Below are 13,193 nucleotides of genomic sequence, written 5' to 3'. Positions count from 1 at the left end.
AGGAAACTCGTATAATTAGCCTGCTTTTCTTTTAACTTTGTGGGTGTTCCTGCAGATCTTGAACCTGAACTGTGCCAGCAGTTCACAGTAGTCTTCCCAATATTCTGATACACAGTGGCCATTTCATTTTCTAAACAATCAATTTAAGGATTAATTTTCAAGAGATCTGCATTTTTCATAGCCATAGTAAAAATCATGCTTTGACTGGAATAGGCACTTGGAACAAATACCTACCACTGGATCTGAAAGGATAAGACCTATCTATGCCTCTAAGTGGCACAGTACTTATACCCTGTAATGAGTTTAATCATAAATACAACAGGAGTTGGATAGCAATTTTAGGACTTAAAGTCAGATCTTTAGACTACTTTAAGCTTAAAGCTCCAGTTCTCAGGTAAATGCATATATATGTCTTTTGTAAGGCTGCAAGTAAAAACTCAACCCTTTTACAGTACACATGCCTATGAAACCTGTCGACCTCTGCAGGAAAGTGCTACTCAACCTGAAGTCCCACTGTTACTTCTGCCGGGCAAATAATATTTGTGCTGCCTAAGATCAAATCACCATTTAATCGAGCTTTCGTGAATTCAGTTTAAAAAGGAGCCTGATGTTTCTCCAACCTCTCCTTTTTCAAGAATGCATATCTCAAACTGCAGGGAACAAATGAGGCCCCAGAACTAGGCATTGCTTCTCATGAGAGTCTTAGCAGAATAGGCAGAGCTACTGCACAGCAGGAAATGCCTACTGCCATGTCATTTAATTCCTTCTCACATAACCTATACGTTAGAGTACATAGGAGACAATCAGAAAGTCAACGTGATGGCTTTGTGTTGCTGTGATTCAAATTATGACAAAATTCCTCAATGGCTTTTTAGTCATTCCACTTGTACCAACACAGCACAAAAGCAGAAATGCTTCATCTAGCTTGTGGGCAAGGAGAGTTAAAGCAATTAGGTGTAAGAACATCTTTCTCCTTGCCACTCAACATTAGAATAATTCTTTTCAGATAGAACTATACAGGACTTGACTATAAATTATTTGTGCATTTCTGAAAACAGTCACACAAACAATCTAAATCTTCAGCTGAAAAGACAAGGCAGCCAGTGGAAGTGAAGAGCTTCACAAGGGCTTTACAGTCGCTGCTACAATCAGGCAAACTAACACAGATTCTAGGGAGGAGGGAAAGTATTTTTGTAAGACAAAGGAGGAGATGAATAAGGCACAAAACTTCCACGAGGGCTTTATGCTGTTCTCGACTGAGCAATAGCTGAGGATCTGAAGGTGCCTGCAAATGGTTCAGATAAGATTCAGTGGAGCTGCAGTGATTCAGGGTTACTATCTGATGAGATTTCTCTGACACAGTACAGATCCTACATGATGTTTCACATATTTTACTATCTTATTAAAACGATTAAAAAGAGATGAACAAATCTCTAATTTTAAGCATTTCTATGAAGATAGTTTTCCATAAACATCCCTCCATTTAATAATGTTTCCATTTAATGAGTTTTGGAGAGGAGAGGACAGCTGAAAGGGATCTACAACAATTTTACACCCAATGGAAGAGAGACGATGCTTCTTTCAGTAGCTGTGATCAAACAACAGCATCCTTCCTACCTCTCACTGCAGGGCAAAGTGAAATAGTTGAAGGATTTTGCTTACATACACGTTTTGCTCATATTTCTCACAGATTTGGGAGAAAACTTCGTTGCTGCTGACTTTCTGCTTTTGACAAATTAAAAAAAGGTGAGATTTAGCTTTGGAAGTATGTGTAATCACATATATTTATTTGGTACCTAAGCCTATATCACAGCAATTTCACTGCTCTCAGGGGCCAAGACAGATAAATTAGAGCTAACAGCAGTTATAGGTGACACCACCACCTTTTGACTATAAATGCAGTCAGCCTCTGAAAATCAGGATCAAATCATCCCCTTGACAATCATTTACTACACACACACACCTCACTACTCTAAAAGTTGCTTATTAAAAATATTAAAGAAACAATTGAGCAATTAATAGCTTGAAACTTATTTTCAAACTGTTTACTTTAAACTCCTCAATGTTTTAGGAATGAGGTGATGACCTATATCATTACTGCAGTTAACAGGGTGATGACTGATGCCTCCAAAAATAGCTTAGAAGAGCTCTACCAGCAAAAATTTCAAAATGCTCATTCTGGTTAAATGTCATGAGAGTTCTAGAATTTTGCATTTCACACAAACACATCTACCAGCTGTATTGCTCTAAACCACTCCCCCCCTCAACTTTTGGACTTCGAATGTTTGTTGGAAAAAAACAAAACTGAAAAAATAAAGCTGGACATACATATCAATAAATTTAAAGACATCTTATAAATAACTCTTTTTTTCCCTTATCAAAAGGTTTATGAGTAAATGCCTGCTTTTATTTTTTTTTTTTTGGCATAACAATGACCCTAGCATTTTAAAAGAATTAGCAATATAACTTTATAGATATAAACCATCAGTGTACAACTAATATTGAAAAAAAAAGAAAAATCTATATAATTCTGAATGTCATACTTCACAATACACATTTGCAACCAAGTAGGAAAGAGACATTATTGTAGAACAGATCAAATGCTAAAATTTATATATGCCTAATAAAAGGCACTATAGTGAAGGCCCAGCAAAGAAAACTTCCACAAAATACAATTGTCCTGAACTCACTTCAGCAAAATGAGAGCTATAAAGAAATTACAGATATTACATAAATGTAACTATATATGATAACATAGACAAGAATAAAATAATTTTCAAAATACCACCCATAATCAGCCAAATCTAAAATCTCTGAGCATTTCCAAAAATCCTGTGCTAATATTGTTTCATTTGTTATTAAATAAAGTCATTATTTTACAAGTTTGCTCTAAAAAAATAAAATCTATATACTAATGAAATGACGTTACATAAGTAAAAAATGAGGTTTCTCTATGTAGCTTTCATGTTCTCCTATTACACACTGAATATTCAGAAGTTTGTGCAGTTACTTTTGGTAACTTTGACAGGTATTAAAACAGCTTTTACATGCCAGCTTCTACTTGCAGAGATGACTGACACTGAGACTTACCTGGACAGGAACTATTAAGGAAGGTGTAAAGTGAAGGAAGATCTAATAAACCCCATTCTAGAAACAATAACAACACACCCTTTTTTAAAGCACTGTTGTGTAACATTTTATCATGTTTCCTAAGTATTTTATTATCTTTGAATTCATTAGTACTTCAGGGCATATTAGACAGTCATGTTAATGCAATGCAACACAGACTATCCGAAGAAGCTTTACATTTTCTACATAAGGTACTAGTAATGACCTAGTGATAATAGCACAAAACTCAGTGCTAGAGCCGACAAAGAGGAAATTACCTGTGCTCACTGCATGTAGGCCTAAATGGTGTCTGGTGCTGGAGTTGCTTCAACACTATCATCTCAGTCATAGCTATGCTACTGTGTTCTTCTGCACAGGGAAGTAACCTGATTCTCAGCACACTGGTTCTCACCATGAAGTTTTTATATGACACAGTTTTCACACCTCACATGCCATAGCTATTTACCTGGGGAATATTTATGTGTATATGCTGTACAGTGGCTGCACATAAACCCCAGTGACAACACTTGATAATGAACCTAACTCAGGGATTGAGTTGTTTTAGGCACTTGTGCAAATAAATGTCACCCTTTTTACAGGGCTTGTTCTAAGAACTTTGTTTTCCATGTATGGTACTTTTCTGTATTTCTATGATCATCCACTGACCCTTCTATAACATACACTATGTGGGTAGATCACTTTCCTTCAATTTTAATAAACATATGCTTAGAACATTTCATTTTTCTCTGCCACATTAATGTAGTAAAGCATCTGTAAACCTCCATATATACTCTGAAATTAACCAAAAAGACTAGATGGCATGACAGAGCCATATAACTTGAATGAATATATTATTATACAAAACCTCCATCTTCATCTATTCAAGTGAAGAAAAAAAAGTGGAAATATGTATCAGCGTGATATTAATGCTGAAATTTTGCATGCATCAAGTCAGGAAGCTGCATGTTACAGTTTCCATAGCAACCATAATTCAATCTCCTTTTGCATTTGTGGTAATTTTTAGCAATGTATTTGATATAATTGTCATGTGGGTAACACTTTACTTGAAAAAAGGTGTAATTTCACATTGGATTATCTTTACATGTAGGGCACAGCTCTGCAGTGCCTACTAGCACAAAACTCACAGAGGTGTCCTTTATACTTGTGTCAGTTCACCTTCTGCATGTGTTGGTACAACGTGGAGTGTCAAGTGGGTGTCATATGGGATATAGGGTTGTTATATGGGATATGGGGTTGTAGGTGATGTGAACAAAATTTAAAATATTTCAAATATCTGATCTCTTGAAGCTCACCCTGGAGAACAATTCTATTGATTTTTCTGACAACACCTACTCATCTATACACATACTCACATCATTCTGGCTTGCATATTTAATCTTTTGTTAGTATTTCATGAAAATCTTGTTAAGCATACAATTCTTTAGAAGAGAATTCTCAAGAAATTTTTGTACCTTTAAATTATTACCTAATTAAAATAGCATGTGAACAATTTTACTAAATAAAGCCAATGTTCTGATAACTCAGTAAAAGCTTTTTCTTTGCAAGAAAGGGAGAAGGTTCAGTGGTGTATGAGACTGTCTTCCCTCAGCTATTATAAACGATAAGTGCTGCTTTTAAAAAACTCTGTAAATTTACTGTTTTATCACTTGCTATATATATATGTATAAAAATAGCCCATAGTATAAGTCACATTGCATACTAAAATCTTACATTTTTATAGGAATATCCCTATTGCTTCTGAATCAAAAACTTGTATCTGTTTTACTTAAATGTGGCTAATAAACATGAACTAAAGTGTATAATCAATGAATATTAATCCTGATTTGGAAACTACTATGATGTCAAGTTTGTTTGGAGTAAAACACAATGACTGAATTGCACATTTAAAACATAAGATCTGTATGTCAAAAATAAATACAATATTGCAAAAAAAGTAGCATAATGACTAATTTTAAAATAATTTTTGTCCATCCTTAAATACATTAGCTAACAATAAGTTATTATATAGACTAGTGATGCAGCTGCAAGATGCTGCTTTACACTGTAATTTGTGTAAATTAAATCTGTGCAGCCAAAGCTCAAACTGGAGTTGAAGATGGCCAAAAATGTGGGGGACAAGAAAGAGGGGTTTTTCAAATATATTATCAGCAATAGGCAGCGTAGAAATAACATTGTACCATTACAAGATGAGGATGTTCCTCAGAAAAGGCAGAGAAAAGGCAGAGAAAAGGCAGAGAAAAGGCAGAGAAAAGGCAGAGGTGCTTAATGCATTCTTGGCATTCATTGTGTGTCTTCAACATGGACGATGCACCAAGGGAATCTCAGTGCCCTGAACTGGAGGAGTATGACTACCAGAATGATCAAGTCCCAGTCAACCCTGGAGCTGTCTGGGATCTGCTGCTCCAGCTGGATCCCTACAAATCCATGGGACCTGATGGGATTCATCCAAGAATCTTCAAAGAGCTGGCTGATGTCATGGCAAAACCTCTCTCAATGATTTTTTAATGAACTTGGGAATCCAGAGAGGTCCCAACTGACTGGAAGCTGGCAAACTTTGTCATGATTTTCAAGGGCAAGAAGAAGGACCCCAGAAAATACAGACCTGTCAATCTCATTTCAGATTCTGGTAAAGTTATGGAGAAAGTTGTTCTGGGACATACTGAAAAATATCTGAAAGACAATGCAGTCACTGGTAACAACCAGTACAGCTTCATGAGAGGTAAGTCCTGCTTATCAAACCTGGGTTCCTTTTGTGACAAGGTAACCCACCTGGTGGATTGAGGGAAGCCACTTGAGATCTTTTTGGATTTCAATAAAGCTTTTGATACTCTCACAGTATCCTTCTGGACAAAATGTCCAACACTCAGCTGGATACACACATCATGGGATGGGTGAGCAACTGGCTCATGGGTCAGGCACAAAGGGTGACAGTGACTGAGGTGACATCAGGCTGGTGACCTGTCACTAGTGGGGTTCTACAGGGAACCATCCTCAGCCCAGTTTTCTCCCACATCTTTGTAAATGACCTGGGGGCAGGACTGGAAGGGATACTGAGCAAGTTTGCAGATGAAAGAAAACTGGGAGGAGATGTTGACTCCCTCAAGGGCAGGGAGGCTCTGCAGAGTGACCTAAAAAGCTTAGAGGATTGGGCAATCACCAACCACGTGAAGTTCCATAATGGAAAGTGCTGGATTTTGCACCTGGGACAGGGTGAGCCTGGATGTACAGACAGACTGGGAATGAGATGCTGGAAAGCAGTGCCACAGAAAGGCACCTGGGGCTCCTGGTTGATGACAAGTCGAACATGAGTCAGCAGTGCCCTGGCAGCCAGGAGGGCCAACCCTGTCCTGGGGGGCATCAGGCACAGCATCACCAGCCAGGCAAAGGAGGGGATTGTCCTGCTGTGCTCTGGCCTGGGGCAGCCTCACCTCCAGTGCTGGGGGCAGTTTTGGGTGCCACAATATAAAAAGGATATTAAACTATTGGAGAGCATCCAAAGGAGGGCAACAAAGACGGTGAAGGACCTTGAGGGGAAGCTGTGTGAGGAACAGCTGAGGTCACTTGGTCTGTTCAGCCTGGAGAAGACTGAGGGGAGGTCTCACTGCAGTTACAACTTCCCTGTGATGGGAAGAGGAGGGGCAGACACTGGTCTCTTCTCTGTGGTGAACAGTGACAGAACCTAAGGGAATGGCCTGAACTTGTGCCTGGGGAGGTTTAGGTTGGATATCAGGAATAGGTTCTTCACCCAGAGGGTGGTTGGGCACTGAAACAGCTCTCCAGGGAAGTGGTCACAGCACCAAGGCTGACAGACTTCAAGCAGTGCTTGGATAATGCTCTCAGGCACATAGTATGATTCTTGGGGTGTCCTGTGCAGGGCCAGGAGTTAGTTAGACTTGATGATCCTTGTGGGTCCCTTCCAACTTGGCATATTCTATGGTTCTGAGATACTGCAGGCCAAAAAATATGGTATTGCCACTACTTGTAACAGGCAAAAAGATTTGCATTGACTTGATAACAGAGGTCGTGGGACACTTCAGACTATCTGAGTTTCTCTTGTTTTAGCTTCCTTTAGCTTTAAGACCTAAATGTGTAACAGAAATCATCAGTCACTGCTACCTAATTTGCTTTTAGCTTTAGAGTAATCGTGGTATAATGACTACAAATGTTACAAATGTGATACATGCTTAACTAACAATAAGCAGTAGTAGTTATTCTGTGCAGAATTATCTGTGGCCTTGAAATGATAAAGTTGTGCATTGATGTACAAGCACAGGCTGATACCAGAGACCTTGAAGGTACAGGCATAGATTTATCCTAGGGACCAAGTGCATTTAAATACATAATCAATCACCAATTATTGATATCTATAAATGCACCTTGGGAACTAATAAAATAAAAACTTTTGGGGTAAAACCAAAGAACATATATTCACCATATATAATGAGAATTGTAGCCCAATATCACACGCACACACAAAAGTGGATGGTGTTAGTAAAAGTATAAAAATAATCCCAACCCACCCAAGAACAAAGAGGAAGAAACCTCCGTTGTCAACATCATAAACCTCCCAGTTAAGAACGTGGGATTTAAAACATTATTAAATAATAGGACATACTCTGGGCTATTTTTAAATACCTATATATAGTGACAGAAAAAACAGTAAAGTTAGTGAGTTTTGAAAAGCCGTGCTTAGTTTCTAATAGCCAGTGAGAAAAGATAGCATCTCATGGACTGCTGAACCTTTTCCTCTCCTCAGAAAGAAAAAAATATCCATTTTTAATCAGGCTCTTTTGGTAATAAATAGACCATTTTGACTATAGACCATTTTGGTAATAAATAGACCATTTTGACAATCAGTTAGCCTGATTGTAACTGGGTATTAATATCAATGAGACTAATAATCCCAGGTTACAAACAAGAGGCATGCTTCCTTTGCCCACATTAACTGTGCAGAGTAGCACAACACTGTTGGACAAATATTTTTTCCCATCATTTATATGTCTAGATTAGATCACAAGTCTGAGGCAGAGAGCCCAGCCTTTTTAGCAAAATTTAAACATCTTTTCTGACACCATGAAAATTCCAGGTTCAGTTTCAGTATACGTTAACGGTTGAAGTGCTAGTTTTTCCTTTATTCCTTTTGTGATTATTTGGTTTAAAATAAAAGAGGGCAAAGAAAAAATCCATTAAAAGGTTTTCCTGAAATTAAATAATATTTTTCATATACTCTAGAGACTGGTCTACCAACCAGATGTCCCATAACCAGCATGGAATTGCACAAAGGTTTCTCAAACTTAGAATATACATCAGATTATTGGTATTGAATTAGAGTTTCATTTACAGATTTGCTGGATCTGAAGTCTGATTTTGTGAAATTATTAACAAAAGGATCTATATTCTTTTCTAGGTATGTTAATGAGAAGAAATCCTGGGAGGCTCACATGGTTTTAAACCGAAACCATATTTATTCTGCTAACACATTGGATTGAATAAGTTTGATTTTCTGATCTCTGAATCCTTCAAGTCTATAGCCATCCCAAAGACCAACTTTTTCAAAGGGAAGAATTATATGCAAAACTGAGAAAATTAAAAGGACAGTCTGAGTCATTTCATGATGTGTTAAGCATTTTTCTTTTAGAGTTTTATTGGCTTATAAATAGGTCAACATGTTCTAGAAGCGGCTGAAGAATTCTGGAAGAATTCATGTAGGCAGAATTCATATAGAATCAACTTTCAAGAGGAAGATAAAAATAATATTGCACCTGATTAAAAGCACATTCAGACTCGCAGTGCAATCTTGTTATCAAAACCAACAGTGTTGCAGAAAGAGCAGAGTAAAAGACATACTTTCACATTGAAAAGATGTGATAAAGGAGAGAAGGAAGAAAAATTCTGGAATTGAATATGGAAAGAGGAATTAGAAGACTTTGGGTCTTTTCTTTCTTCTACTGCAGACATGTGGCCAATCCTAAATCAATCCTAAGAGTACATCCACAAACTCCTAATTTGCTACTAGTTTATCTTCAGCATTGACAAGAGTAATAGTTGTGTGGCAGATGGAGTCTAGTTTCAGAGCTATTCTGAGAAAAGGTTTGGTTCAAATATACTGTTCCAAGGTGAGTATGTAAGATGAGTCTGCCATACACTTCAACACTAAACAGCAATGGTACGCCTTTGGTTTCAAGCCCAGAAAGTATTTCTGAATTCTGCAGTTTAACAGATCACCTTACTACAGCAGATTTTTCTGTCTGAAACAAAGCAGAAAAACTTTCCCTTGCAGAAAACTGCACAAGATTTTCAAATTAGTTTGGCAGGCATTCTCTTAGTAACTTGCAGTAAGAATACAAAGAAAATCCAGGTTTTGTGGTCTTCATAAAGTAAAGTTTGCCATGGTTTCTCCCTTGTGTCTATCAAGTCTAAGAACTTGAAACTGCAGGCTAGTGCAAGGAAACATGGTGACAGCATTTCTGTTTTGCATTTATTTGAAAATATTCAGGGCAGCGTACAGAAAGAGAGCTCTCAATATAAGCAGACCTCTATTTTTCAGGTAACACCAGCACTAAGAAGGAAAAATGAAAGAATGGCTGGTCCTTCAGGGCAAGTCTACTGAGTCAATATTGTAAATTTTGTAAGGGTCTTTTTAGAGATATTCAGAAGTTGGAGTACCAATGAGGAATAAAAGCTTACTCAATGTGGTCAGTAAACTCAAAAGAAACACTGAAAAGGGACAGCTCTAAGGACTGTGCAGTATTAAAGAAACAAACTAGAGTTTTTTCCTAGTTAAAAATCACCAAAATTATGATTGGTATTCCACCTAGAGATGCCAATGGGTAAGGCACTTCTTAGCTGTAATTGTTTCTTCTTACTGTATTACTAAACAGGGTATTTGATCTTCACTTTTTTCAAGGATTTCCCACCGAGTTTGTCACAGCCAGTTCAGACTTTAAAGATGAGCCATACAGCCTCTATTAAAATTAAAGTACAGCAACCAGCCAAATCATCTAACACTGAAAATTATACCTGGCGTAAACCTTCAATCTACTTACAAAGAATTCAGTTAAACAACTTATCTTTACAGCAGACCAGAGAAATGACATGACTACTATTACAACGTTTTTCCAAGGCAATATTAAGACATTGCATAAGACACTGTCATGTATGCTTTAAAGTCTGATCATATTCTGGTTTTAAATCTTCAAGGCAACAGCCATGTCTGCAGCTATTGAATGTAATGCAAAATTTGGAGAAGATTTATTTCAACTTTCTTCTTTTTTTTTTTTTTACACACATAAAACCCACAGCCTCTGTAATTTTAAATTATTTCTATTTACCCACACTGCAGCCAAGTTCAGGCTTTTTGTTATTCAGACAACATATCAGGAGTCACCTAATCAGTTTATCTTGGAAGGTAAAAGCAAATGTCACATTCCCTCTTTCTCATCGCTCTCCTCTCAATTCTTTACATGTAATGTAACCATTTTTAAAGCATGGTTTGGTAAGGAACCTTTCCATTAGGTAATGCTGAGTGTTATTACACTTGGCATTATGCAGGACTAATAGAGTAGTATCTTGCCCACAAAAATACCATGTAATGCAGACTGAAGTCATAATAAGTCAGCATGTAAAGAATATCAATTTTATAGCTATGACTTGCATTCCCTCCTCCCCCTCCCCCTTATAAGCCTAGCTTCCTTTTCTGAGGAATGATTGCTGAAATGATTTAAGAGAAGTTTTATTTTGAGAAGGGCTGTGCAAATGTACTTGTCATTTCAATGTTTTATCGGAGGAAAGAAATATTTTAAGGAAATGTTTGAAAAAAAATGTTCACAGATGTGTTTACATTTCCCCCCACATAGTCTGATACATTTAAAAAAATATTTAAGCACAAATATCTTCCCAGAATCTTTCCCTAGTAAACAAGTTGGATGTTGCAAGACACTGCTGAAGAAGCAAGCAGAAAGCTGAAACAAGTCTACCCCAAAAGCAGGGCAGACTATAAAATCTCTTAGGGTCTTCTTATGGAAAAAACGTCAAGAATCGTTTCAAAAGGCCGTAAGTCACAGACTGAGGATTCATTCTGCACTTTATAAAATTTGTTTATATTAACAAAGAGGAATCTCAGCTCAGTTCTATCTCTTGCACACCCTACTTCAAGGCTGCCTTACCAGATTTTAGAAACACAATTTTTCCTCTGACAAGAATCTTATAAAACCTTTTTTAGATGTGGCCCTGAAATGTAGGTTGCACAGAACTGTGCATTCAGAGAGTATGTAAAACTACGAGGCATTGTAGAACTGGTGTCTCTGTAAAACTGCATCCAGTCATGACCTTATTAGAGTCCGAGGGCAACTTGTTCTGCCAATGCCAAGTCACATTTTAGTTCAGGATAACAGCTATTATATTTCAGACGATGCAGAAAGTACTTCCTTCTAGAATTCTAATGTGTGATATTTCCCAGCATTATGGTTTAAAACATATTATAGCCATGCTTAATATTATCGGTTTACTTCTGCAAGTACTGAAACACTTCAAGTACTTCAAGGAAAGCACACATAGGATTTTTCTTATTTCATATGTCTTGTATTTTTTAAAGCAGCTGCTAATAGTAGATTATCAGCACTCCTGTTTTTGCTAAACACTGTCAAATCAGAATAATTTAATTGTGTATGGTTCTATTAGAAAGCTACAAAGCTTGGGGAAATAATTAACTTCATAAAGAAGAAGCTTCTTTTCATTTTATCCTTCAGTGCCCACATAAAGATTGATTTTACAGGTGATGAATGTTTTTATAGGTAAAATAATATAAGGAAATATCCTCCACTTACCAAGCTATTTTTTGCACATTTCATCCCAAATTTTATTGCGAAGGATGAGCAAATGCTCCAGACATGGTATCAAGTTTGGAGATGATGAAAAGATAAACGGGAAACAAAAGCAAAAGGCAACCCAACACTAAACTCAATACAGACTGTTTTCTTTCTTTTCTGGAGTTGTGCTACTGTACAGCAACTGGGATCACTGTTTTTGATGGAATTATTGCAATTTTACTTCTAACCCTGAAAGAAAGTGAACACTATTATACATTGTTTCATATATTTGTGCAATACAATTTAGTCAGTAAGATTTTAGGCAGAAGGACATTTTGTTATTTTCCTGAAGCTGGGTAATTCGAATGCAAACTTTGTGTAAGTACTCCTCACTCAGCTGGGAGGTCTCACCTTCACATACTCTCTAAATTAATCTGAAGACATAGGGCTTTCAGTCACGCCCAGACACACAGTCTGGCATACAAGCTGACAGTGCTCTTTCAAACAAATCTGCTCTTAAGCAGTACCGTTTTGTGCTGTGCCTGCATCTTCTTTTCTCTCCCACCGAGAAAGACGGCCTTGCCCTGCTGATGCTCTGCAGCCTTCTATCGCTACAGACACGGTATTCCGAACACGACTGACGTTTTATCTCTCACCCGTTACCAGCCTCAAGTTCACCCACCTCAATTTTCAGTGTTCCCACCCCAAAGATCCCAACAGGTAACGAAACAAACACGGAAACCGCCGGGTGTTCAATCCTGACTTTGAGCTTCTGACGGGAGGCTCCCTGAGCGGCACCTTCAGTTCTCATCTAGCACCATCTACCGCCCAAGGCGGGCAGGAGCCGGCACGGCTGCCCAGCCTCGGCCCCGGCCTCAGCCTCTGCCCCGGGCCCCGCTGCAGGAGCGCGGGATGCCGCGGAGCCGGGCACGGCCCATTCCCAAACCCCGAGCTGGGCACGGCCCATTCCCACACCCTGAGCTGGGCACGGCCAATTCCCACACCCCGAGCTGGGCACGGCCCATTCCCACACCCTGAGCTGGGCACGGCCAATTCCCACACCCCGAGCCGGGCACGGCGCATTCCCAAACCCCGAGCCGGGCACAGCCCATTCCCACACCCCGAGCCGGGCACGGCCCATTCCCAAACCCCGAGCCGGGCACGGCCCATTCCCAAACCCCGAGCCGGGCACAGCCCATTCCCACACCCCGAGCCGGGCACGGACCCTTCCCACCCCGAGCCCGGCGCGGCCCCTTC

General features: G+C 38.7%; 1 protein-coding gene across 1 annotated transcript in view; it reads right to left on the bottom strand.

The window, feature by feature from the left end:
* CSMD1 (CUB and Sushi multiple domains 1) overlaps positions 1-13,193 on the bottom strand; it is a 1,097,029-nt gene that overhangs the window by 1,014,868 nt on the left and 68,968 nt on the right. The gene's annotated exons all lie outside the window — the stretch shown is intronic.

Source organism: Lichenostomus cassidix, chromosome 3 (genome assembly GCF_008360975.1).
Source record: "Lichenostomus cassidix isolate B80296 chromosome 3, HeHo_3.0, whole genome shotgun sequence".
Classification (NCBI taxonomy): domain Eukaryota; kingdom Metazoa; phylum Chordata; class Aves; order Passeriformes; family Meliphagidae; genus Lichenostomus; species Lichenostomus cassidix.
Note: the sequence above shows the minus strand (reverse complement) of the source record. Positions and strands in the feature narration are given on the sequence as shown.